A 26,666-nucleotide genomic window follows, 5' to 3' on the forward strand; every position below is an offset into this window, starting at 1 on the left:
GTGGAAACGGGGGCAGCCACTTGATTTGAAAGGCAGTCCCACAAGACAACAGTATTCCAAGATCATGCTGTGTTATTAAAGATGATTGAGGATTATGAAAGTTTCCTGATGCATTACTACCATTTGACATCATACCATTTTCATTTCCTAAAAATTGGGAACATGACTAGGACATGGGAGAATGCAGGAGATGTTGAAATAGGAGAAGGTGCTAATGGCGATTGATGTGCCCTTTTTTTTCTGTGTTCTCTTTCTTCAAACCCAAACAGGATTTCCTTTCTGCCCACTCTGAAAAAGGTGATGGAGAAGACAGAATTGCAGGGGACAGGGCACCTTTCATTTCATTAGGAATAGCCATTAAAATGTGTGAAATGTGGAATATGCCTCACTGAATGAGCACACATAGTTCACATCAACGAACACAAAAAGCAAAGAACCCATTTAAAGGTATGGAGTGCAGAAAGAGCTTCTCTTTCAATGCAAAACTTAGAACACACCAGTGGACTCACACAGAGAGAAAACGTTTTACGTGCAGGGAGTGTGGGAAGAACTTCAGTCAGAGTGGACACCTTAGAAATCATCAACGGACTCACACAGGGGAGAAACCATTTAAATGCATGGCGTGTGGAAAGACCTTTAGTGAAAATGGAAGCCTTAGAACACATCAACGGACTCACACAGGGGAGAGACCATTTCAATGTATCGAGTGTGGAAAGACCTTTAGTGAAAATGGAAGCCTTAGAACACATCACCGGACTCACACAGGGGAGAAACCATATAAATGTATCGAGTGTGGAAAGAGCTTTAGTTTTAGTGGAAGCCTTAGAAATCATCACCGGACTCACACAGGGGAGAAACCATTTAAATGCATGGCGTGTGGAAAGGACTTCAGTCGGAATGGACAACTTAGATCCCATCAAAGGACTCACACAGGGGAGAAACTATTTAAATGCATGGAGTGTGGAAAGAGCTTTAGTTTTAGTGCAAGCCTTAGAACACATCAACGGACCCACACAGGGGAGAAACCATATAAATGTATTGAGTGTGGAAAGACCTTTAGTGAAAATGGAAGCCTTAGGAAACATCAACGGACTCACACAGGGGAGAAACCATATAAATGCCTGGAGTGCGGAAAGAGCTTCAGTCAGAATGGACACCTTAGGAAACATCAACGGACTCACACAGGGGAGAAACCATATAAATGCATTGATTGTGGAAAGAGCTTTAGTGATAATGGAAACCTTAGACAACATCAACGAACTCACACAGGGGAGAAACCATTTAAATGCATGGAGTGTGGAAAGAGCTTCAATAAGAGTGTAAACCTTAGAAATCATCAACGGACTCACACAGGGGAGAAACCATTTAAATGCATGGCGTGTGGAAAGGACTTCAGTCAGAATGGACACCTTAGATCCCATCAAAGGACTCACACAGGGGAGAAACTATTTAAATGCATGGAGTGTGGAAAGACCTTTAGTGAAAATGGAAGCCTTAGAAATCATCAACGGACTCACACAGGGGAGAAACCATTTAAATGCATGGCGTGTGGAAAGGACTTCAGTCAGAATGGACACCTTAGATCCCATCAAAGGACTCACACAGGGGAGAAACTATTTAAATGCATGGAGTGTGGAAAGACCTTTAGTGAAAATGGAAACCTTAGGAAACATCAACGGACTCACACAGGGGAGAAACCATTTAAATGCATGGCGTGTGGAAAGGACTTCAGTCAGAATGGACACCTTAGATCCCATCAAAGGACTCACACAGGGGAGAAACCATTTAAATGCATGGAGTGTGGAAAGAGCTTCAATAAGAGTGTAAACCTTAGAAATCATCAACGGACTCACACAGGGGAGAAACCATTTAAATGCATGGCGTGTGGAAAGGACTTCAGTCAGAATGGACACCTTAGATCCCATCAAAGGACTCACACAGGGGAGAAACTATTTAAATGCATGGAGTGTGGAAAGACCTTTAGTGAAAATGGAAGCCTTAGAAATCATCAACGGACTCACACAGGGGAGAAACCATTTAAATGCATGGCGTGTGGAAAGGACTTCAGTCAGAATGGACACCTTAGATCCCATCAAATGACTCACACAGGGGAGAAACTATTTAAATGCATGGAGTGTGGAAAGACCTTTAGTGAAAATGGAAGCCTTAGGAAACATCAACGGACTCACACAGGGGAGAAACCATTTAAATGCATGGCGTGTGGAAAGGACTTCAGTCAGAATGGACACCTTAGATCCCATCAAAGGACTCACACAGGGGAGAAACTATTTAAATGCATGGAGTGTGGAAAGACCTTTAGTGAAAATGGAAGCCTTAGGAAACATCAACGGACTCACACAGGGGAGAAACCATATAAATGTATTGAGTGTGGAAAGACCTTTAGTGAAAATGGAAGCCTTAGGAAACATCAACGGACTCACACAGGGGAGAAACCATATAAATGCATGGCGTGTGGAAAGGACTTCAGTCAGAATGGACACCTTAGATCCCATCAAAGGACTCACACAGGGGAGAAACTATTTAAATGCATGGAGTGTGGAAAGACCTTTAGTGAAAATGGAAGCCTTAGGAAACATCAACGGACTCACACAGGGGAGAAACCATATAAATGCATTGATTGTGGAAAGAGCTTTAGTGATAATGGAAACCTTAGACAACATCAACGAACTCACACAGGGGAGAAACCATTTAAATGCATGGAGTGTGGAAAGAGCTTCAATAAGAGTGTAAACCTTAGAAATCATCAACGGACTCACACAGGGGAGAAACCATTTAAATGCATGGCGTGTGGAAAGGACTTCAGTCAGAATGGACACCTTAGATCCCATCAAAGGACTCACACAGGGGAGAAACTATTTAAATGCATGCAGTGTGGAAAGACCTTTAGTGAAAATGGAAGCCTTAGGAAACATCAACGGACTCACACAGGGGAGAAACCATTTAAATGCATGGCGTGTGGAAAGGACTTCAGTCAGAATGGACAACTTAGATCCCATCAAAGGACTCACACAGGGGAGAAACTATTTAAATGCATGGAGTGTGGAAAGAGCTTTAGTGAAAATGGAAGCCTTAGGAAACATCAACGGACTCACACAGGGGAGAAACCATATAAATGTATTGAGTGTGGAAAGACCTTTAGTGAAAATGGAAGCCTTAGGAAACATCAACGGACTCACACAGGGGAGAAACCATATAAATGTATCGAGTGTGAAAAGACCTTTAGTGAAAATGGAAGCCTTAGGAAACATCAACGGATTCACACAGGGGAGAAACCATATAAATGTACTGAGTGTGGAAAGACCTTTAGTGAAAATGGAAGCCTTAGGAAACATCAACGGACTCACACAGGGGAGAAACCATATAAATGTATCGAGTGTGAAAAGACCTTTAGTGAAAATGGAAGCCTTAGACAACATCAACGAACTCACACAGGGGAGAAACCATATAAATGTATTGAGTGTGGAAAGAGCTTCAATAAGAGTGGAAACCTTAGAAATCATCAACGGACTCACACAGGGGAGAAACCATATAAATATATAAAGCTTTAGTTTTAGTGGAAGCCTTAGAACACATCAACGGACTCACACAGGGGAGAAACCATATAAATGTATCGAGTGTGGAAAGAGCTTTAGTTTTAGTGGAAGCCTTAGAACACATCACCGGACTCACACAGGGGAGAAACCATTTAAATGCATGGCGTGTGGAAAGAGCTTTAGTGATAGTGGAAGCCTTAGAACACATCAACGGACTCACACAGGGGAGAAACCATTTAGATGCATGGCGTGTGGAAAGGACTTCAGTCAGAATGGACAACTTAGATCCCATCAAAGGACTCACACAGTCGAAAAACTATTTAAATGCATGGAGTGTAGAAAGAGCTTTAGTGAAAATGGAAGCCTTAGACAACATCAACGGACTCACACAGGGGAGAAACCATATAAATGCATGGAGTGTGGAAAGAGCTTTAGCTTCTGTCAGAGTCAAAATCAGCAGACTCATGGACAGGAAGAACTTTAAGAGTTGAAACCCTTCAAACCATAAAAAAACTCAGAGAAGCAGTTTAAGTGAAAAGACTGCAAAACGTGCTTTATTTATTACGGAGTATTTAAGGAACAGGGATTCGAGTGGCGCTGTGGGTTAAACCACAGAACCTAGGACATGCCGATCAGAAGGTCGGCGGTTCAAATCCCCACGATGGGGTGAGCTCCCATTGCTCGGTCCCTGCTCCTGCCAACCTAGCAGTTCAAAAGCACGTCAAAATGCAAGTAGATAAGTAGGTACTGCTCCGGCGGGAAGGTAAACGGCGTTTCCGTGCGCTGCTCTGGTTCGCCAGAAGCGGATCAGTCATGCTGGCCACATGACCCAGAAGTTGTACCCTGGCTCCCTCGGCCAATAAAGCAAGATGAGCGCCGCAACCCCAGAGTTGGTCACGACTGGACCTAATGGTCAGGGGTCCCTTTACCTTTACCTTTATTTAAGGTACATCCAGGGACTCTCACATGGGAGAACCCATTTAGACGTATGGAGTGTGGGACGTCTTCCTCTCAGAGTCCACTCTGAGCATTGAACTCAGCAGGAAATCATTCCTAAAAGCATGAGGTACCGTATTTTTCGCACGATTGGACGCACCGGACCATAGGACGCACCTAGTTTTGAGGGGGGAAAAGCAAGGAAAAAATATGATCCCCCCCCCGCAGCTCTGGGAGCAGTGGACAGGCTGCACACAGCCTGTGCGCTACTCCAAGACCTTCTCCCTGCTTTTGCGGGAGGTGGCGGAATTCCCCCACCTCCCGCAAAAGCCCACAGGAGCCCCGCGTGACTCCTGCGGGCTTTTCGACCAGGAGGGAGAAGGGACTGAAACGGCCAGTCAGTCCCTTCTCCCTCCTTGGGGAAAAGCCCCCAAGAGCTGCTCGCTCTTTAAAGGGTGCGCGGCTCCTGCGGGCTTTTCTAGGAGGTGGGGGAATTCCCCCACCTCCTAGAAAAGCCAGCAGAAGCCGTGGAGCCCCTTTAAAGAGCGCACGGCTTTTGCCTGCTTCTGCGGGAGGTGGGGGAATTCCCCCATCTCCTGCAAAAGCCCGCAGGAGGGAGAAGGGACTGACTCGGCCAGTCAGTCCCTTCTCCCTCCTTGGGGAAAAGCCCCCAAGAGCTGCGCGCTCTTTAAAGGCTGCACGGCTCTTGCAGGCTTTTCTGCGAGGTGGGGGAATTCCCCCACCTCCTAGAAAAGCCAGTAAAGCCGCGCAGTCCCTTTAAAGAGTGCACGGCTTTTGGCTGCTTTTGCGGGAGGTGGGGGAATTCCCCCATCTCCCACAAAAGCCCGCAGGAGGGAGAAGGGACGGACTCGGCCAGTCAGTCCCTTCTCCCTCCTTGGGGAAAAGCCCCCAAGAGCTGCTCGCTCTTTAAAGGGTCGCGGCTCCTGCGGGCTTTTCTAGGAGGTGGGGGAATTCCCCCACCTCCTAGAAAAGCCAGCAGAAGCCACGGAGCCCCTTTAAAGAGCGTGCGGCTTTTGCCTGCTTTTGCAGGAGGTGGGGGAATTCCCCCATCTCCCGCAAAAGCCCACAGGAGGGTTGGAGAGTAGCGGGAAGGCGTCGCGCGCCTCCCCGCTGCCCCCCATCCTCTGGGGCTGGCGATGGGGGAAGCGCTGCTTTCCCCACCGCCAGCCTCAAAGAGCAGACTCTCCTGGCTTCAGCCGAAGCAACGCAAAGCCTCCGGAGCTCAGGCTTCGGAGGCTTTGCCTTGCTATCGCTGAAGCCAGGGAGCCTGCATTCGCTCCATAGGACGCACACACATTTCCCCTTCATTTTTGGAGGGGAAAAAGTGCGTCCTATAGAGCGAAAAATACGGTATATGCAAACCTCTGGTGTTTATATGTAAAACTGTATAATAATGAAATAATGAAGGCAACATCTCAGAATAGTGAGTATAATTTTAGATTAAAGTACCTTTGGTTTATGCACCAAACTCTGTCACCCCCCCACCACATGATCTCCAAGCACTGCTTCTTCACCAGAACTTCATCGCTGCCTCCTGCGCGTTCTGAAGAAAATTTGAAATACTGAAATTGGATGGGAGATTTCCCCCCAAGCCTAATTTCAAGAGTGGGAAGGAGGGGCTGCAGGTACCAGGGAAATCTCCTGGGGGGGTCATCTTCACTCATGAACCCCATGGGGCAACCCCAGAGCTCCTGCTCATTCTGGGGTTTGGGGAAGATAGTATATAGAGGAAACAGGGTTTGGTGAGCAGGAAGAGTCTGGGGCAGAGAGCAGTTCAGGCTCAGAGGGAGGAGAGGAGGGGGCCAGGAGACCCAGAGGAGGCCGGCTGCTGAAGCATCCAGGGAGACCCCCCTCCTGCTGCGACCAGCACATGCCTTTGAGTCTGTCGGTTAGAACTCTTAGAATGTGGGGATCCCATTTTTCAACCAAAGCAAAACCCCGCTAGCCTTTTCCCAGGTCTTTCCTGACCTGACAGTCGTTCGTCTTCTCTACGAAGGACTCTACAAAGTCCTTCTCCCTCTTTATCCTATGGGGTCCCACCAACCTTTTCTGCCTCTTACACGCTATGGAAAAGATTCCCTTTCCATTGGACGCCTGGCAGCCCAGTGCCAAATCCGGCTGCTCCAGAGAGAATGGAAAGGAGTTGTAAACGCCCTTGCGCTCTGACGCGCACCAGTCACTTCCTCCCGAATCTTGGTGCTGCCGGTGCAGCTGCATTTATGAGAAAGAGAGAAATTGGAAACCGAGCCCAAGTCCCTTGCTATCCAAACTGGCCATTGGACCAGCCTTCTGGCGTCTTCCTTGGGAAAAAGGTAAAGTTTTTGATCTTAGGTTCCCCGACAGGCATTCTCCCCTTACAGTTAATTGCCTCTCTAATTGCAGAACCCCAATTCTCCCATTCTCCCCTCCCCCTCCTAGCTACCTCTTGCCAGGAAGGCTGGGAGTGAAGACCGTAAGCAAAAGATACAGCAAAGGATGAGAATCTTGGTTGCTGGGTGTTTCAGAGAATCCTGCCCACAATCTTCTCCATTCCTAGACCCACGTCCGCATGTGCTGCTTCTGGCCATCCCAGGGTCGTCTTCTTTTTTTTTAATATGCTTTTTATTAAGTTTTCATTTTAAATACACCAACACCAACAAACAAATATATCAAATCTTTTTACATCCATCTTACTTTATGCTCCATAGAGCCATTGACCTCCCTCCTTCTCTTCCGCAGGTTTTCTTATTCCAATCTTTAATTCAAAGATTCATTAATAAAAGACTAAACCATGACATAAGATTTATTTCAGTCCTGCTAACGTCTTCAGATTTCTACAGTTCTCACTTACATAGACCATAAATTTACTCCATTCTTTTTGGTACTTTGTTTCCTTTTTTTGCACTTGTGCAAAAAAAATGAGAGGCACAAATACAAGATGGGTGACACCTGGCTTGAGAGCAGTACATGTGAAAAGGATCTAGGAGTCTTGGTTGACCACAAACTTGACATGAGCCAACAGTGTGATGCGGCAGCTAAAAATGCCAATGCAATTCTGGGCTGCATCAATAGGAGTATAGCATCTAGATCAAGGGAAGTAATAGTGCCACTGTATTCTGCTCTGGTCAGACCTCACCTGGAGTACTGTGTCCAGTTCTGGGCACCACAGTTCAAGAAGGACACTGACAAACTGGAACGTGTCCAGAGGAGGGCAACCAAAATGGTCAAAGGCCTGGAAACGATGCCTTATGAGGAACGGCTAAGGGAGCTGGGCATGTTTAGCCTGGAGAAGAGGAGGTTAAGGGGTGATATGATAGCCATGTTCAAATATATAAAAGGATGTCACATAGAGGAGGGAGAAAGGTTGCTTTCTGCTGCTCCAGAGAAGCGGACACGGAGCAATGGATCCAAACTACAAGAAAGAAGATTCCACCTAAACATTAGGAAGAACTTCCTGACAGTAAGAGCTGTTTGACAGTGGAATTTGCTGCCAAGGAGTGTGGTGGAGTCTCCTTCTTTGGAGGTCTTTAAGCAGAGGCTTGACAACCATATGTCAGGAGTGCTCTGATGGTGTTTCCTGCTTGGCAGGGGGTTGGACTTGATGGCCCTTGTGGTCTCTTCCAACTCTATGATTCCATGATTCCTCCTGACTGCGAATCCTGTGTGTCAGTTTTGCTAGTTCCGCGTCCTCGACCAACTTTGTCTGCCACTCCTTTACAGTCGGTATCTCCTGTGTTTTCCACTTTTGGTCTATCAGAACTCTGGCTGCTGTCGTAGCATACAAATATAGTCTTTGGTCCGTCTTCTTAATATCCTCTCCTATCAAACCTAGCAGTAGTTCTTCGGGCTTTTTGATTCATTATAGATCAATTCCCAAAACTCTTTCATTTGATCACATGCTCACCACATGTGGTAAAAATCACCATCCTTTTCTTTACATTTCCAACAGATTTTGCTACTCGTCCTGTACATTTTTGCTAGTTTGGTGGGAGTAAGATACCAGCGATAAACCATTTTCATTACGTTCTCTTTTAAAGTAGAGCATGCAGTAAATTTTAAATTCTTATTCCAAAGTTTAAGCCATGCATCATATTCTATATTATGCCCAAAGTCTATTGCCCATTTTGTCATAGCCTCTTTTATCAATTCATCTTTTGTATTCCATTCTAATAAGAAATTATACATTTTCGAGAGTAGTTTGGTCTTGCTTTCTATAATGTCAATTTGGAATTTCGATTTCTTATCTTCAAATCCTAATTTTTTATCATCCTTAAAAACGTCATTAACTTGATGGTATTGCAACCATCCTGTCAATTTCTCCTCAATACAATTATAGGGGTTCAATTTCCATCCTTTCTCAGATTTCATCAAAATCTCCTCATATGTAGCCCATCTCCCTTCCATATTCCATTTTTTTTACTGTTAACATTTCAACTGGTGAGAGCCACCATGGTGTTTTCCTTTCTAGCAGATTCTTATTTCTGTCCCAGACCTCATATAGGGCACTCCTTAACACATGGTTTGTGAAACCTCTGTGCACTTTCACTTTACCATACCAGAGGTAGGAGTGCCACCCATATCTGTTATTATATCCCTCCAGATCTAACAGGTCTGAGTTTTCCAGGGTTATCCAATCCTTTATCCAACACAGACAGGCCGCTTCGTAATAAAGTTTCAAATCAGGTACCGAGAACCCCCCTCTTTCCTTTCTGTCCGTCAGTATTTTAAATTTAATTCTCGGTTTTCTCCCTTGCCATATGAAGTGCCAGAGAACCTTTTGCCATTCTCTAAATTGTCCTAAGCCTCTGATTATCGGAATTGTTTGAAATAAAAATAGCATCTTTGGTAATGTATTCATTTTGATCGCTGATATTCTTCCACTTATGGACAATTTTAATCTATCCCATACTTCCAAATCTCTTTTAATCTCTTTCCACACTGGTTGATAGTTATCATTGAATAAGTTTATATTCTTTGCCGTCTTCCAGATTTCCAAGTATTTTACTTTTTTAATCACCTTAATTTCACTTTCTTGTTCCAACCTTTCTACCTCATTCTTTTCCATATTTTTGACCAGCATTTCCATCTTTGTCTTGTTGAATTTAAATCCTGCCAATTGTCCGAATTTTCCCATTTCTTCCAATGCTTTTTTAACACGTTCCTGAGGTTCATCTAAGGTTAATGCTAAATCGTCTGCATAGGCCTTAAGTTTTAATTCTTTAACACCTATTTTAACTCCATTTATCTCTGATGTTTCTCTCAAATAATTTACTAATACCTCTAGAACCATAATAAACAATAGCGGGGACAGTGGGCACCCCTGTCTGGTACCCTTTGTGATGTCAAATGATTCTGTCAAGGCATTATTCACTATTAGTTTCACTCTCTTTTCTGAGTAAATTGCTTCAATTCCTCTCAGGAAGGAGCCACCAACCCCCATCATCTCCATACTTTTCTTCATAAATAACCAAGATATATTATCAAATGCTTTTTCAGCATCGATAAACATTAGTGCAGCTGGTTTATCATTTCTTACCTCTAATTATTCCAATGTATTAATAATATGTCTTACATTATCTTTTAATTGCCTGCCTGGTAAAAAACCTCCTTGGTCTTTATGAATTAGCTCATTTAATATTATTTTCAATCTGTTTGCCATAATGTCCGCAAATAGTTTGTAATCATTGTTTAACAGTGATATTGGTCTAAAATTTTTAACGCTCAAATGATCTGTGTCTTGTTTGGGGATCAACATTATATATGCCTCCTTCCAGGAATTTGGTATTTTTTCCTCCTTGTAGAATAGAGTTCATTACTTCACAGAGAACCGGTATCAGTGTTTTGTAATACTTTGAGGTAAGCCCATCTGGTCCTGGGGCTTTACCTTGTTTCATCCTCTTTATTGACCTTTGGATTTCCTGTTTTGTTATTGGGGCGTTTAGTTGTTCTCTTTCTTCTGGTGGAATCCGTTTTCCTTTATGTGTTTCCAAGTATCTCTCTATTTTATTTATGTCTTCCTTTTCTTTCCTGTAAAGTTCCTTATAGAATCCTTGGAAGGCTCTTCTTATTTCTTTTGGGTCTTCCGTCAATTGTTCTCCTATCCTAATTTTATTAATCATATTTTGACTTTGACGTTTTCTTAGTTGCCATGCCAGTAGCTTCCCAGTTTTGTTGGCTGATTCAAAATACTTCTGTTTCATTTGTTTTAATTTCCATTCCACTTCTTGGTTCACCAACATGGAGAACTGAGTTTGTAACATTTTAATAGTCTGTTTAATTTGTTCATCTTTTGGTTTTGTTACCAATTTTTTCTCATTTTCCGTGAGTTGAGTCACGATTACTAGATTAATTTATGGCTGGCCTGTGGCTGAAAGTAAACTACCAAAAAAACTAAATTACTGACAAAAACCCTCACAATGGAAGGAAAAAAAGAACTTCAAGAAAGAAACAGGCCTGGAAATTAAAAATAAGGTTAAATACCTAAAGATCTGGATTTCAAATAAAAGTTTAAATTTATATGAGGATAATTCTAGTAAAGTATGGAAAGAAATTTTAAAAAATATGGAAACCTGGACCAAACTCCATCTCTCACTCTGGGGAAGAGTCTCGGTTGTGAAAATGAATATCCTCCCCAAAATGATTTTCTTATTCCAAACAATGCCCATTTTAGGAGGAATGAATTGTTTTAGTGAGTGGAAAGGGGAAATATCTAGATTTATATAAAGTGGAAAGAAACCGAGAATTGTGTTATTGTTTAGTCATTTAGTCGTGTCCGCCTCTTCGTGACCCCCTGGACCAGATCACGCCAGGCACTCCTGTCTTCCACTGCCTCCCTCATGCTGGTAGCTTCGAGAACACTGTCCCACCATCTCGTCCTCCGTCGTCCCCTTCTCCTCGTGCCCTCCATCTTTCCCAACATCAGGGTCTTTTCCAGGGAGTCTTCTCTTCTCATGAGGTGGCCAAAGTCTTGGAGCCTCAGCTTCAGGATCTGTGCTTCCAGTGAGCACTCAGGGCTGATTTCCTTCAGAATGGAGAGGTTTGATCTTCTTGCAGTCCACCGGCCTCTCAAGAGTCTCCTCCAGCACCAGAATTCAAAAGCATCCATTCTTCGGCCATCAGCCTTCTTTATGGTCCAGCTCTCACTTCCATACATTACTACTGGGGAAAAACTGAGAATTAAACACCAGTTATTAACAGATAAAAATGAGATAGGTGGTTTTTCATTGCCAGATTTGGAATTTTACCATGGGGTGGCAGGATTGGTTTGGATAAAAGACTGGATTACACTAAAAGATACAGACCTATTAGACTTGGAAGGCCACGAGAATCAGTCTGCCAGGAATAAAAAACAAGCTATGTTAATGTTCGTTGACGCAGAAAAGGCCTTCGATAATATCGCCTGGGATTTCATGTTGCAAAACTTAGAGTTTATGGATGTGGGAACTGAGTTCTGTAACGGAATAAAGGCAATTTATACAGAGCAGAAAGCAAAGTTAATTATAAATAATGTAACCACAGAAGACATAAAAATAACAAAAGGTACTAGACAGGGATGCCCACTCTCTCCGCTACTATTTATAATGGTCCTGGAGGTCTTCCTGAGTTCAATAAGACAAAATAAATTAATAAAAGGGATAACAGTTGGTCAGAATGAATACAAAGTTAAGGCCTTTGCAGACGATTTGGTAATTACAACGGAAGAACCATTAGAAAGCGTGAAAGAGGTTTTGAATGAAATCGAGAAGTTTGGCAATTTGGCAGGGTTTAGACTAAATAAGAAGAAAACAAAAATAATTACAAAAAATATGGATCAAGGTATGATAGAAATAATGCAACAAAGTACAGAGATAGAGGTGACAAAAAAGGTTAAATATTTAGGAATTTGGCTAACCCCTAAAAATATTGATTTGTATCAGAATAATTATACACCTGTCTGGAATGGAATAAGGAAAGATCTTGACGTGTGGAGGAGAATGAAACTATCCTTTTGGGGAAGAATTTCCACGATAAAGATGAGTGTTCTCCCGAAGATGCTGTTTCTGTTCCAAACTATCCCCATATTAAAGGGGGTAACAATTTTTAGTGAGTGGCAAAGAGTGCTCTCAAGATATATCTGGCAGGGCAAGAAGCCGCGAATCAAATATAAGTTGTTAACGGATGCAAAGGAGAGAGGCGGTTTTGCCCTGCCGGATCTGAAATTGTATTACGAAGCAGCAGGTCTCTGCTGGTTGAGAGAATGGATAAAATTAGAGAACAGTCAGCTATTAGATTTAGAAGGCTTCGATAACAGATTCGGGTGGCACGCGTACTTATGGTGTGAAAAGAGGAAAATTCATAAAGGTTTTGGGAATCACATATTTAGGGGTCCACTATTGGAAATATGGGACAGGTATAAAAATTTGTTAGAGCCAAAAGTTCCACACTGGTTGTCACCACTAGAGGTAATGACTGTAAAGAAAATAAATATGAGAAGTAATTGGATTACATATGGTGAATTGATAATTAAGGAAGGAGGAAAATGGAAATTGAGGCCATATGAACAAGTTAAAGAACATGTTAATGATTGGTTGCATTACTTTCAAGTTAATGAGATGTTTAAAAAAGATGTTAAAGAAAGGGGCTATGCAGAAAAAGATTCAAGGTTTCAAATAGAGGTGATAAATAACGAGTGCAAAATCTTATCGAAAATGTATAAAATTTTGTTAGAATGGAATTTGAAAGATGAAGAAGTCAAATCAGTGATGATACAATGGGCCAGAGATATTGGGTATAATATACAGTTTGAGGATTGGGAAAGACTGTGGAATCAGAACTTAAAATTTACCGCATGTACAGTACTAAAAGAAAATGTAATGAAAATGTTTTACAGATGGTACATCACCCCGGTAAAACTCGCAAGAATGTATAAGACGTGCAATAGGTGTTGGAAGTGCAAAGAAAAGGAGGGCACGTTTTACCACATGTGGTGGGAATGTAGGAAAGTAAAGGGTTTTTGGGAGATGATTCACAACGAAATGAAAAAGATGTTAAAATATACATTTGCCAAAAAACCAGAGATCTTTCTTTTAGGAATTACAGGGAATGAAATAAGAAGGAAAGACTGTAAACTTTTTCAATATGCGGCCACAGCAGCAAGAACCCTACTAGCCCAGAAATGGAAACAAGAAGAAATTCCGACTTTAGAAGAATGGAGACTGAAGTTGACAGATTATTCTGAATTGGATAGATTAACTGGAAAAATTAGATACCTTAAAGACCAAAACTTTATCGAGGATTGGGGAAAATTCGGTGAATATCTGAAAAGAATATGTGATGTGCAAACAACGCTAGCGGGATATCAAGAAGCACTGTAAAAGTTGAGATATATTGTCAAAAAGCAATAGAGGAGGGAGGGAAGATTAATGGCAATATAAACAGAGAAATGCGGATCTGAGATGTAAATACGGATGATTATCAGAGAAGTTGAAGGAAGTCAAAAAGGAATCAAATGTATGGAAATTTGTATAATTTGTATTATTGTTTTGGAAAATGAATAAAAATATTTTTTTAAAAAAAAAAAAGAAAGCAGATTGGCTTACGTTAGGATTAATCCTAGAAATAGATAAAGACAAGCCTACATTGAAAAAATAGGATTAAATTAAAAATCCCCTAACGGATTGGCTACAATATTTTCAGTTACACCAAAGATTGGCCATGGATTTAAAACAAGGAATTGCAAAAGAAACATCTAAATTTGAAAGAGAATTAATTTTTATGAAAGGAAAAAATATTTCAAAAATCTATGATTACCTTTTGGAATGGGAAAGAAGAACCAGTCAAGGCAGTTATGGTGAAACGGGCACAGGATTTTGGATACAACATATATATGGATCAGTGGGAGAGATTGTGGAAGGTAGATATTAAATTCACAGCATGCTATAACCTTAGGGAGAACATCATGAAGATGTTCTATAGATGGCATCGTATCCCCTTGAAACTAGCGAAAATGTATAACGGAGGGTCACTGACTTGCTGGATATGTAAAATAGATGTGGGGTCATACATGTGGTGGACTTGTGAAATCATTAGGGAATTCTGGGATAATATCTATAATGAATTCAAGAAATTATTCAGACTCACTTAAACAACAACCACCAGAGATCTTTCTTTTAGGCATTTTACCATTAGAAATTAAAAAAGAAATAAGACCACTGTTCATGTATGTCACCACAGAAGCAAGAATACTTGTGGCGAGGAAGTGGAAAACAATACTGACAATTACAGATTGGCAGATACTCATGGTAGAATATTTACAACAAGCAAAACTGATGGGAAGAGTTAGAGGAGTACTGAACCAGAAAATATTTGGAGAATGGAGAATATTTAAGGATTCTATAAGATCATATTGTACCAACCACACCATATTAGCAGAACTTGAGTGATACTTGTAAACACAACAAATACTGTTTGTGGAGTAGACAGGAACAATATTAAAGAATATAAAACTGTCCAAAAAAAACCGACAGTATAAACAGTACAATGAGAATGATTGCAAGACTCGTTTTGTCAGAATTCTTTTTTATTTAATTAGGAAGATTAAGTTTTTTCATGCACATAAATCTGCTTCTTTCTTTTTCTGTATTTTTTTCTTTCCTTTATTCTTCATTGTTTTTTCTTTAATTTTCTTTTTTTGCAGTATGAGATTGCAAATTCTTTATATATGTGTGTAATTTAAATCAATAAAGATTATATTTAAAAATAAATAAATTTGTGGCCGGCCTGATCAAGCGTTGCTTCCTCTGGTTAACCCCGCTGGAACTCCAGTTCTTTCCAGACCCTGGGGTCACGAGAGGACTGGTGGCTCCTCCTGGCAAATGGACTGGTGTGCACTGGATCACCGGTCCTTCCTTGCCCCCAGAATCGGGCAACCGAAGGTCCCATCTGGGGTGCCATCTGTTGTAAACAAAAGCTGCCCTTCTTCCCTTATGGAGGACACAAGAGCCCTTTATAGAGTCCCTTGTAGGTTCTCCATCGGTAGGAGGAAAGAGCAGAGGCCAACCAGAGACTATTGAGAAGCAAAGCAGCTAGTAAGCCTGATCTTTATTGATCTGCTGCAACAGGGTGCTCCCCTGAGGACGTCCCCGAACCAAGGCGTGCCAGCCCTTATATAGACATTTTAAATTCCCTTACCTGGAGCTCCAGACCACCCCTGCATTCATCACAGAAGGGGCGTAACCCAAGACCACCTACTACAAAAATCATACCTACATCACAGAAAAGGCGGTCTACAACAGAAATTTGAATGTTGTTGTTTTTCCTGTCTGCCAGGTTATCTGCTAATGCCTTATCTGATACCCTTTCCTGGTAGTCTGGCCATTCCTTTGAGATGGTGATTACCCAATTCCTGAGACAATGGGAAGGTTCCCTCACCCGCTCCCTCCTTGCAGAGAAAACATTTGGTCAGTTTGGAAGTCTAAATGGTTTCAGGGCGGTCTTCCTATGCTGCTCCAGACATGTGGTCGACATATCTATGTATGCACTTGGTTGGTACATTTATGAACATTTATTATATATATAAGACCTTAAATTTTTTATTACATGATTCATCCAGCCCAGCCTTTCGCATGATGAATTCTGCATTTATGTTAAATAAGCAGGAAGACAATATACAGCCTTGTCGTACTCCTTTCCCAATTTTGAACCAATCAGTTGTTCCATATCCAGTTCTAACTGTAGCTTCTTGTCCCACAAAGAGATTTTTCAGGAGACAGATGAGGTGATCAGGCACTCCCAATTCTTTAAGAACTTGCCATAGTTTGCTGTGGTCGACACAGTCAAAGGCTTTTGCATAGTCAATGAAGCAGAAGTAGATGTCTTTCTGGAACGCTCTAGCTTTCTCCATAATCCAGTGCATGTTTGCAATTTGGTCTCTGGTTCCTCTGCCTCTTCTAAATCCGGCTTGCACTTCTGGGAGTTCTCAGTCCACATACTGCTTGAGCCTGCCTTGCAGAATTTTAAGCATAACCTTGCTAGCGTGTGAAATGAGTGCAATTGTACGGTATGTGGAGCATTCTTTGGCACTGCCCTTCTTTGGGATTGGGATTCATGTGTTGCAATCATTCAATTTGTACAAACACGACACTCACACACGACATAGGCAACACTTCTGTTATAAATTCATAGAAAATCAGCCATACATTGGATCTGCACCGTTCGACTTTTATTTTGCACTATGAGGGAAGGACTATCAAAGGGGGGAGACTTGGACTTCCGGGGTGGCGCCATCGCAAAATGGCTGATTCCCCTTAAACGGAGGGGACTGGCTCCGCGGAAACTGGGGTTCTTACCGCTACGGCGCAGCGGGGACCCTTAAAAAACCACAGGCGGGTGAAGCCTGTGGCCATGGGACTTGGTGGGCACCTTTTTGCGCCCCCTCCAATCGGCAAAGGAGCCCAGTTTTGGGTCCCGGAGCTGAGTGGGGAAGTGGCGCTGTGCTGTGAGTCGTCTGCTTGTTCCGTGGAGCGAAGCCGCTAAGCCGTTGCCGGAGAGCCCTGCCTTCTTCCTTGAAAACTGACACCAAGACCAACGATCCGTGAGTAGGTTAATTCGGCAATTAAAGGAATTGACTTGAAAGATTTGGCACCGAAGGCGGAGAGGTATAAAAAGGAAGTCTGCCTCCCGTTTTTTGTAAAGAAGTAAAGCAATGAATTTGTAAGCAGGAATTTCAAAGGACGTCGTTAAAGTTTACAATCCGAACATCAAACAAGTTTCAGCCCCCCTCTGATGCAGGGGGAGGAGGGGGGAAAGATTTGAACAGTTTTCCCTGCAAAAAGAGAGAGAAAAAGTAGCTAAATCCACTGCTCAAACCCCTGAGACCGGTTGCTGCGAACTGTAAATAATATTGCTTTGGGACGTGTGCTGTCGTTGAAAGTATTTCTTCCCTGCAACAACTAACTCTGCATTTGAGGATACAATTAAGATACAATTTTATTGACTGGTTTCTCCTGATTTTAAAGTAACATTTAATAAATAAATTGAAACAAAAAGACTGGGGGATGAAAAGGAAAGTAAGTGACTTTAAAAATATTATTGGCTGTTGCTAACATTGTGTCCCCCTAGAGGAACTTTGAATTTGCTGCAACTGCAGCTGGATTAAGGGAATTTTCCATTTCAAAATAAGCTTTGTCTCTGAGTGTGTGACTGACCTTGACAGACTCTGACTCTGATTTTGAATGTGTAACTGACCTTGGCTTTTATTTGGAGGTTATGGCTGATGGGAAAGACAAATTAGAGTCTCAACAAGCAACCAGATCTGGGAAAGTATTGCGTACAGATATTGGACTGCAAAGGAGAGGTTCGGTACCCGGCTCCTCTGGTTTGCCAACAACAACCCCATTGGCACAATCTAAACCTAAAGGTATGGCTGCTGCTGATGCCTTGGCTCAGGCTCTGAGTAAAATAAATGAGTCTTTGGACAAAATAAGTAGACAACTTGCCGAGGCATCGAATAAAATTGATCAGAACACCACAAGTATTAATCAAAACACCACAAGTATCAATAATTTGGGTCAGAAAGTAAATATTAATACTGAGACTATTCAGAGATTAGTTCAGGAATCATCTTCAATACGAAAGACAGCTGATGAGGCAAAAGAAATTGCAACCCACACAGCTACTGTGGTAGAAGAGAAGATACCACCAATACATAGACAACTACAGGATCACAAATTAACTCTTTCTATGTTTGAACTGAGAGAGAGACAGACAAATCTAAGAGTCAGGGCGGTCCCTGAATTGGAGAAGAATAATTTGATTGAATTCCTTACAAAGGAATTTGCAGATTTTTGGAATCCAGATTTAGAGAAGGACAGTTTTAAGATAGTGAGTGCTTTCAGACTTGGGAAAGGAGGGAGAAAGATCAAAGTAAGAGACTGTCTGATTACCCTTCGAACAAAAGAGGAGAGAGATAAAATTTTGAGCTTGCACTTTCAGAAAACCTTGGTAATACATCAGTCAAGAGTGGAATTATTCAAGGATATTCCGAAACATCTTCTGGACCTTAGGTCCAATTATAAAGACTTGACTGCTCTGCTGAGAAGTAACGGAATCCTCTTTAGGTGGGAATTCCCTCAAGGTCTGTCTTTCAGTTATAAAGGCAAGAAGATAAGAATAAAATCAGAGGACGACAAAACAAAATTTTGGAGAGACCACGGAGAAGACTTGCAGAAGAAAGCTGAAGGAGAGCTAAGAACACTTGTAAGCGAAACCTTGGATATACCAGATCTCCCTCCTGAATTAAAAGAGCGGTTGAAGAAGGTGATACCACCAACAGAACAGGAACAGGCACTGGGTGCAGTTGGAGGAGAAGCATAGTACCTACATCATGGCTCTGCAACTACTAAGTTGGAATTGTAATGGTCTAAATTCCCCTCAGAAGAGGAGATCTGTGTTTCATTTATTAAAAAAGGAGCAATTGGATTTGATTTGTCTACAAGAAACCCATATAACAAGATTACATAGGAAATTATTGGTTAATAAAAGACTTGGTCAGGAGTTTATTTCAAGGGACAAAGTGAAAAAAAGAGGAGTTGTTATATATGTAAAAGAAAGATTGCAACCGAAATTTATATTTAAAGATGACCAAGGAAGAATTGTGGCAGTCGAAATTCAAATACAGGGAGAGAAATTCTTGATAGTAGGTGTTTATGCTCCAAATGAGGGGAAATCTGAATTTTTTAAAAGGTTGTGTCCGGGAACTGACATCGGAGCCCAGAGTGGAGGTAGGGCTCTCCGATGATGCAGGAGAAGGGACCAGCAGGGAGAGGGAGAATACTTCCATTGGGGAAGGGAATCGGCGTGACACCAGGAAAGAAGGGGAGGAGGGAAGGTCTTCGGAGAGAGGGCTCCAAGACCCTTCCACAGGGTCCAGCAGGGAGAGCCCAGGACCTCCGCTGGCCACGCCCACTCTGCGCAGGAGACTTCCGCGCAGGGAGGCTAGGAGGAGACTTGGCGTCAAACAGCTTTTATGTTGGAAGAAGTTTAGGGAACGCCCACTGACGGATTCTGCCAGTGACTGAGACAGTCGCCTTGTAAGGGCTGTCAAATTAGGGAAAGGTTTAGCTACGCCAACAGCTGGGAGCAGTTTGGAATTTACGCACAAGCAACCCCAATTCCCATTACAGGTTGCATGAGACCCTGATGGACTATATGGATTACAATGTCGTTTTGCTGGGAGACATGAATGGAGTGGTATCTACACATATGGATAAAGCACAAAAACAGGTAGTCACCAAGGATGGTAGACTACCGAAGACCTTTTTTGAGATAAAAAAAATTTTTTTTCCTTCCAGTAGCACCTTAAAGACCAACTAAGTTAGTTCTTGGTATGAGCTTTCGTGTGCATGCACACTTCTTCAGATACACTTGAAACAGAAGTTGCCAGATCCCTCTATATAGTGAGAAGGTGGGGAGGGGTGTTACTCAGAAGGGTGGTGGGAATGGGTGATTGGCAGATAGCTGTGATGAGCCTGTTGACGACTCTTAACGACTGCAATAGGTCTTACAGGAAAAAGCAAGGGGTGAGAAGGTGAAAAATGGCTTTGTCATGTATAATGAGATAAGAATCCAATGTCTTTGTTCAGACCAGGTCTCTCCATGGTTTTAAGTTTGGTAATGAGTTGCAATTCAGCAGCTTCTCTTTCCAGTCTATTTCTGAAATTCCTTTGTAGTAAAACAGCTACTTTGAGATCTTGTATAGAATGTCCTGGGAGATTGAAGTGTTCTCCTACTGGTTTCTCTGCCTTGTGATTCTTGATGTCCGATTTATGTCCGTTTATGCTTTGGCGTAAGGTTTGTCCTGTTTGTCCAATATAGAGAGCTGAAGGACACTGTTGGCATTTGATGGCATATACAATGTTAGACGATGAGCAATTAAATAGTCCCGAGATGGTATGTGTGATGTTGTTGGGGCCAGTAATGGTGTTGTCCGGGTGTATGTGGCAGCAAAGTTGGCATCTGGGTTTATTGCAGGCTCTGGTGCCAGTGTCCGTGTTACGTCTGGTTGTAGTATTATTGTGGGTTAGGAGTTGTTTAAGATTGGGTGGCTGTCTGTAGGCAATGAAAAGTCTTCCTCCCAGAGCTTGAGAAAGAGAACTATCATTGTCCAGGAGAGGTTGTAGATCTCTGATGATGCGTTGTACTGTTTTAACTTGGGAGCTGTATGTGATGACTAGAGGTGTTCTGTTATTTTCTTTTTTGGGTCTGTCTTGCAGCAAGTTCTCTCTGGGTATCTGTCTGGCTCTGTTGATCTGTTGTCTAACTTCATCTGCTGGGTATTTTAGTTCTAAAAAGGTTTCCTGTAGATCTCTTAGGTGAGAGTCTCTGTCTGTAGAATTGGAACAGATACGGCTGTAACGTAGTGCCTGGCTATATACAATGGACTGTTTGGTATGTTTGGGATGGTAGCTAGAGGCATGTAGATATGTTTGTCGGTCAGTTGGTTTACGGTATAAGGTGGTGTCTATGCGCCCATCCTGTATTTTTATAGTAGTGTCCAGAAAATGTATTTCTTGCATAGTGGACTTCCATTTCATGCGGCTCAATGTGGTGCCTTCCATAGTTCCAGTTACAGAAAGGTAGCCGTGTTGGTCTGCCATAGTCAAAACAAAACAAAAAAAAATTTTTTTTCCTTCCAGTAGCACCTTAAAGACCAACTAAGTTAGTTCTTGGCATGAGCTTTCGTGTGCATGCACACTTCTTCAGATACACTTGAATCTGTGTATCTGAAGAAGTGTGCATGCACACGAAAGCTCATACCAAGAACTAACTTAGTTGGTCTTTAAGGTGCTAATGGAAGGAAAAAAATTTTTTTTTTGTTTTGACTATGGCAGACCAACACGGCTACCTTTCTGTAACTTTTTTGAGATGACAGACAACTTGGATTTAGTGGACATTTGGAGAATAAAGAACCCCTTGGCCAAGGAGGGAACCTTCTTTTCTGAAGCCAAAATGACATGGACTAGAATTGACCAAATATGGGTAACTAGAGGAATGGCACCGAAGATTAAGAAAGTGGAAATCTGCCCTAAAACCTGCTCTGACCATAATGCTGCTAAGATGGAGATGAAATTAATATTAACTGGCTCCTTCAGATGGAGGATGAATGACACCTTGTTTAGAGATGAAGAAGTTTTAAAGAAGGCCCAAAAAACCTTGAGAGACTATTTTGAGATAAATATGAATACTGATGTGGAAAAAAGAGTAATCTAGGATGCTAGTAAGGCGGTTATGAGAGGGTTCTTGATACAACAGAATGCACTAAAAAAGAGAGTCCAGAATGAGAAGAGGGAAAAAATTTTGGAGAAAATAAAGGAAGGCGAAAAAAAATTGAGAGTTAAACCCAAGTCGCAGGAGATTTTGAGAGAAATAAAGTTATACCAAGTGGAACTCATGAAAATGATGAATCAAGAGATTGAATGGAAAATTAAACAAATGAGACAAAAGACATTTGAGTCAGCCAATAAGTGTGGGAAACTCTTGGCTTGGCAAATGAAAAAAAGACAAAAACAAAACACAATTACAAACTTAGAAGTGGAAGGAAGGAATATACAGAACCCAGCTGAAATTAGAAATTGCTTCCAGAGGTATTTTAAACAACTATATACACAAGGGCCACAGAGAGAAATTGATTTAGACCAATTTTTGATGAAAAATAGACTACAAAAAAATCTCTCAAGAAAACAAATTAATGTTGAGTGATAAAATAACTGAACAGGAGATAGAAGGTGCCACTCAGAATATGCAATTGGGTAAATCTCCAGGACCGGATGGACTGACTTCTAGATACTACAGATCTTTAAAGGAATGGTTAGTGCAACCTCTGAAAGAAGTCTGTAATGAAATAATGCAGGGGGAAATGGCACCAGAGTCGTGGAAAGAAGCATATATTACACTTGTACCAAAAACAGAGACTGAAAAGACTCAGCTCAAGAACTACCGTCCCATATCACTGCTTAATGTGGATTATAAAATATTTGCAGACATTTTAGCAAAAAGACTAAAAAAGGTGTTAGTGGAAGTGATACATAAAGACCAAGCAGGTTTTCTCCCAGGAAGACATCTTTCTGATAATGTGAGAAATATAATTAACGTTATAGAGAAACTGCAAGAGAATATAAACACTAAGGCAGTTTTGATATTTGTGGATGCGGAGAAAGCCTTTGACAATATTTCTTGGACTTTTATGAAAAAGAACTTACAGGGTATGGGGGTAGGCCAAGGTTTTGAAAATGGTATAAGTGCAATATATTCAGAACAAAAGGCAAAATTAATTGTGAACAATGTGGTGACGGAAGAATTTAAAATAGAAAAAGGGACACGACAAGGTTGCCCAATTTCCCCATTGCTTTTTATATCGGTTCTGGAGGTTTTGCTGAATATGATCAGAAGGGACCAGTTGGTTAAAGGTATACAGGTCGGAGTTAGACAGTACAAACTGAGAGCATTCGCAGATGACTTAGTATTGACTTTACAGGAGCCAGAATCTAGTGCTAAAAGGGTTTTAGAACTGATTCAAGAATTTGGTCAGGTCGCGGGGTTTAAACTGAACAAGTCAAAAACCAAGGTTTTAGAGAAAAATTTAACACAAACCGAGAGAGAGAGGTTTCAGAATATGACAGGTTTAACAGTGGTCAAGAAAGTTAAATACCTGGGAATCAATATGACAGCAAAAAATGGGAATTTATTTAAAGATAACTATGAAAAATGTTGGGGCGAAGTGAAAAAAGATCTAGAAATATGGTCAAATTTGAAACTTTCTTTGCTGGGCCGTATCGCAGCTATAAAAATGAATGTATTGCGGAGAATGCTGTTTTTGTTTCAGGCATTGCAAATTGTGGACAAGATGGATTGCTTCAAGAAGTGGCAGAGAGATATTTCAAGATTTGTCTGGCAGGGCAAGAAGCCTAGAATAAAATTTAAAATATTAACGGATGCAAAGGAAAGAGGCGGATTTGCCCTGCCGGACCTTAAACTTTATTATGAATCAGCAGCTTTCTGCTGGTTGAAAGAATGGCTACTTCTTGAAAACACAGACATTTTGGATTTGGAAGGTTTCAATAATGTATTTGGATGGCATGCATATCTGTGGTATGATAAGGTCAAAGCGCATAAAGCATTTTAAAACCATATTGTTAGGAAAGCATTGTTTAATGTTTGGATAAGGTACAAAGATCTATTGGAAAATAAAACCCCAAGGTGGTTGTCACCAATGGAAGCGAAAGCTCAGAAAAAGCTCAATATGGAGGCTAAATGGTCCGAAATATTGGGAAATTTTGGAACAAGATGGAGATAGATTAAAATTGCAGAGTTTTGAGAAACTAAAGAATAAAGTGCGAGATTGGCTCCATTATTATCAGATAATGGAGGCATATAATCTGGACAAGAAAATTGGCTTCCAGGTGGAAAAATCAAAATTAGAAACAGAACTGCTAGATCCCAAAACTAAGATACTTTCAAGAATGTATAACTTGCTGTTAAAATGGAATACACAGGATGAAACGGTTAAATCTGCAATGATTAAATGGGCACAAGATGTTGGACATGACATAATGTTTGCTGACTGGGAACAGTTGTGGACCACAGGTATGAAATTCACGGCATGTAATGCCTTAAGAGAGAATATTATGAAAATGATTTATAGGTGGTACATGACCCCGGTCAAGCTTGCGAAAATTTATCATTTGCCTGATAATAAATGTTGGAAATGTAAAGAAAATGAAGGCACATTCTTTCACCTTTGGTGGACGTGCCCAAGGATTAAGGCTTTCTGGGAGACGATATATAATGAACTGAAAAAGGTATTTAAATATACCTTCTTGAAGAAACCAGAGGCCTTTCTTCTCGGCATAGTTGACCAATCGGTGTTAAAGAAGGATAGAACTTTCTTTATGTATGCCACAACAGCAGCAAGAATACTTATTGCAAAATACTGGAAGACACAAGATCTACCCACTTTGGAAGAATGGCAGATGAAGGTGATGGACTATATGGAATTGGCGGAAATGACCGGCAGGATCCGAGATCAGGGGAAAGAGTCAGTGGCAGGAGATTGGAAGAAATTTAAAGATTATTTACAGACAAATTGTAAAATTAATGAACTTTAGAATAATGTTGCATTAAAATTAAGAGGTTTCTAGCTGTAATGGGTTAAAAGAATATGAAAAAAAATGGGTTTATAAAAGTAAAATTTCAAGATCACAATAATTTAAGAATAAAGATTTGGGTAGAATAAAGAGGGAAACAAATTGCTGAGCTAATAAATTGAACTGGAATACAAAAAAGAGAGGTATGAGGAGGTCCAAGAAACGAGTAAATGAAAAATAATGTGATGGAAAGACTTTTTTTCCCCTTTTTCTGTTTGTTTTTATTTTTTGTAATGTAAAAATCTTAATAAAAATCTTATAAAAAAAACAAAAATGTTTTTTAAAAAAAACAAAAACAAAGGGGGGAGACTTGACACAAGGCAGCCAACACGTCCGCAGTGAGCCCTACTCAATTGGCATGCCAACCGTGATGGTCCTAGACAGAAGATCATTCCATTCACAAAGGACCTGCATATGGAAGTGGATTCAGTACGGACTGAAACATAGGACAATGATCAGCTCTTCCCTCTGGGGGCAGGAAACAGTGAACTCCCCTTTGTCCTCAGGAATGTAATCATGGGGAGGGGAAAGGAGGAACCGGACAGGGGACAAGACCCTCAGGTTACCACCACAACTCCTCCTCCTTCAGAGAAGTCACACTTCTCTGAAGTCTCTCAGCCCCACTCACCTCACAGAGTGTTTGTTGGGGGGGAGGAAGGGAAAGGAGAATGTTAGCCGCTTTGAGACTCCTTCGGGTAGTGAGAAAGCGGGATATCAAATCCAAACTCTTCTTCTTCTTCTTCTCCCTGAACCCCTCCTCTTCGTGATGTGTCAATGATGTAGTCATGATGTAATCATGATGTAGTCATGATGTAGTCTTGGGGGTGCAGCATGGGGGATTAGCAGCTAATAAAAGTTGGGGTCTTCTTTTGTTGGGGACTTCCATCTTGTTCCACCTGGTGGCAGGTGGGAGTCTTGTGGCGACAGTCTTCAATCAAGACCAAGCCTACTGGCTGCTCTTTTGCTCTGCTCTTCCTGGCTGGTCTCCTTGTTTCTTGTCCAAGGGAGCCCTCAGATTTCTCCCTTAAGACATGGAATCTGCTTCTTGCTACAATTGTATCGGCTGCTTTTCTGAGCCTCTTGGCTGTTGTGCATGGACGGTGCCTGTGTCTGTTAACGGAAAAACCTGAGGGCTCCCTTGGACAAAAACAAAGACACCAACCAGGATAACTTGGAGCAAAACAGCAGCCTGTAGGCTTGGCCTTTATTGAACTGTTGCAACAGGGTGCTCCCCTCACTTGCAGGAGAGAGGAAGGACCCAGAAAAATGCTGTGCAAGGGCTTATAAAGACTTTTCAAATTGCCACCCTGTAGGTCAAGCCCACCCCCAGAAACATCATACATACATCACAGAAAGGAGGGGTTGAGGGAGGAGTTGTGGTGGTAACCTGAGTGTCCTGGCACCTGGCTGGTTCCCCATTTCCCCCTCCCCATGAGTACTTTCCAGGTGACAGCGGGGAGTTTGCAGTTTCCTGCCCCCAGAGGGAAGAGCTAATTATTGTCCTTTGTTCCAGTCTGTGCTGAATCCACTCCCATATGCAAGTTCTTTGTGATCTTGATGGTCTTCTGTCTAGGACCATCAGGGTTGGCATAGCAACTGGGCAGGGCTCCTGTGGATGTGCTGGTATGCTGAAGGAATTATGGGTGCCCTGTATCAAACCTTCCCCATTTTGTAGTCCTTCCTTCATGGAGTAAAATAGAAGTGGAACAGTGCAAATCCGATTTTGGTTGATTTTCTATGAATTTATAAGAGAAGTATAGCGTATGCAGTGTGTGAGTGTGAGTGTGTGTGAAGTTTGTACAAACTGAATGATTGGGGGGGGGGTGTTTCCTGCTACAGTGTTCACGGTCATTGTCCTTGCCTGAGTCAGAGGCTGGGGTGGGGAGCTGGGATTTGGGGGGGGGGGGGTCGTTTAGCTGCCCCCTATTCCTGGTTTGAACAGCGCCAAGACCTAAAACACGGAGGGATCTAAGCTCGTGGGGTGGGGGAGGGGAGG

At 41.9% G+C, this 26,666-nt stretch overlaps 2 protein-coding genes and 1 long non-coding RNA gene across 3 annotated transcripts in view; 2 read left to right on the forward strand and 1 right to left on the reverse strand.

The window, feature by feature from the left end:
• Positions 1-26,666, forward strand: part of LOC310742959 (uncharacterized protein) — a 184,440-nt gene that overhangs the window by 108,632 nt on the left and 49,142 nt on the right. The window lies entirely within an intron of this gene.
• The window catches only part of LOC310743076 (uncharacterized protein), a 42,272-nt gene that overhangs the window by 9,047 nt on the left and 6,559 nt on the right, over positions 1-26,666 (forward strand). The gene's annotated exons all lie outside the window — the stretch shown is intronic.
• LOC310743159 lies at positions 14,763-25,546 on the reverse strand. The gene is made up of 3 exons (XR_014538834.1): positions 24,986-25,546; positions 16,010-16,736; positions 14,763-15,838 (listed from the first exon to the last, which is right to left on the reverse strand). It is a non-coding gene; the product is annotated as an uncharacterized lncRNA (long non-coding RNA).

This window comes from Podarcis filfolensis (genome assembly GCF_964270895.1).
Source record: "Podarcis filfolensis genome assembly, chromosome: 10".
NCBI classification, from domain to species: domain Eukaryota; kingdom Metazoa; phylum Chordata; class Lepidosauria; order Squamata; family Lacertidae; genus Podarcis; species Podarcis filfolensis.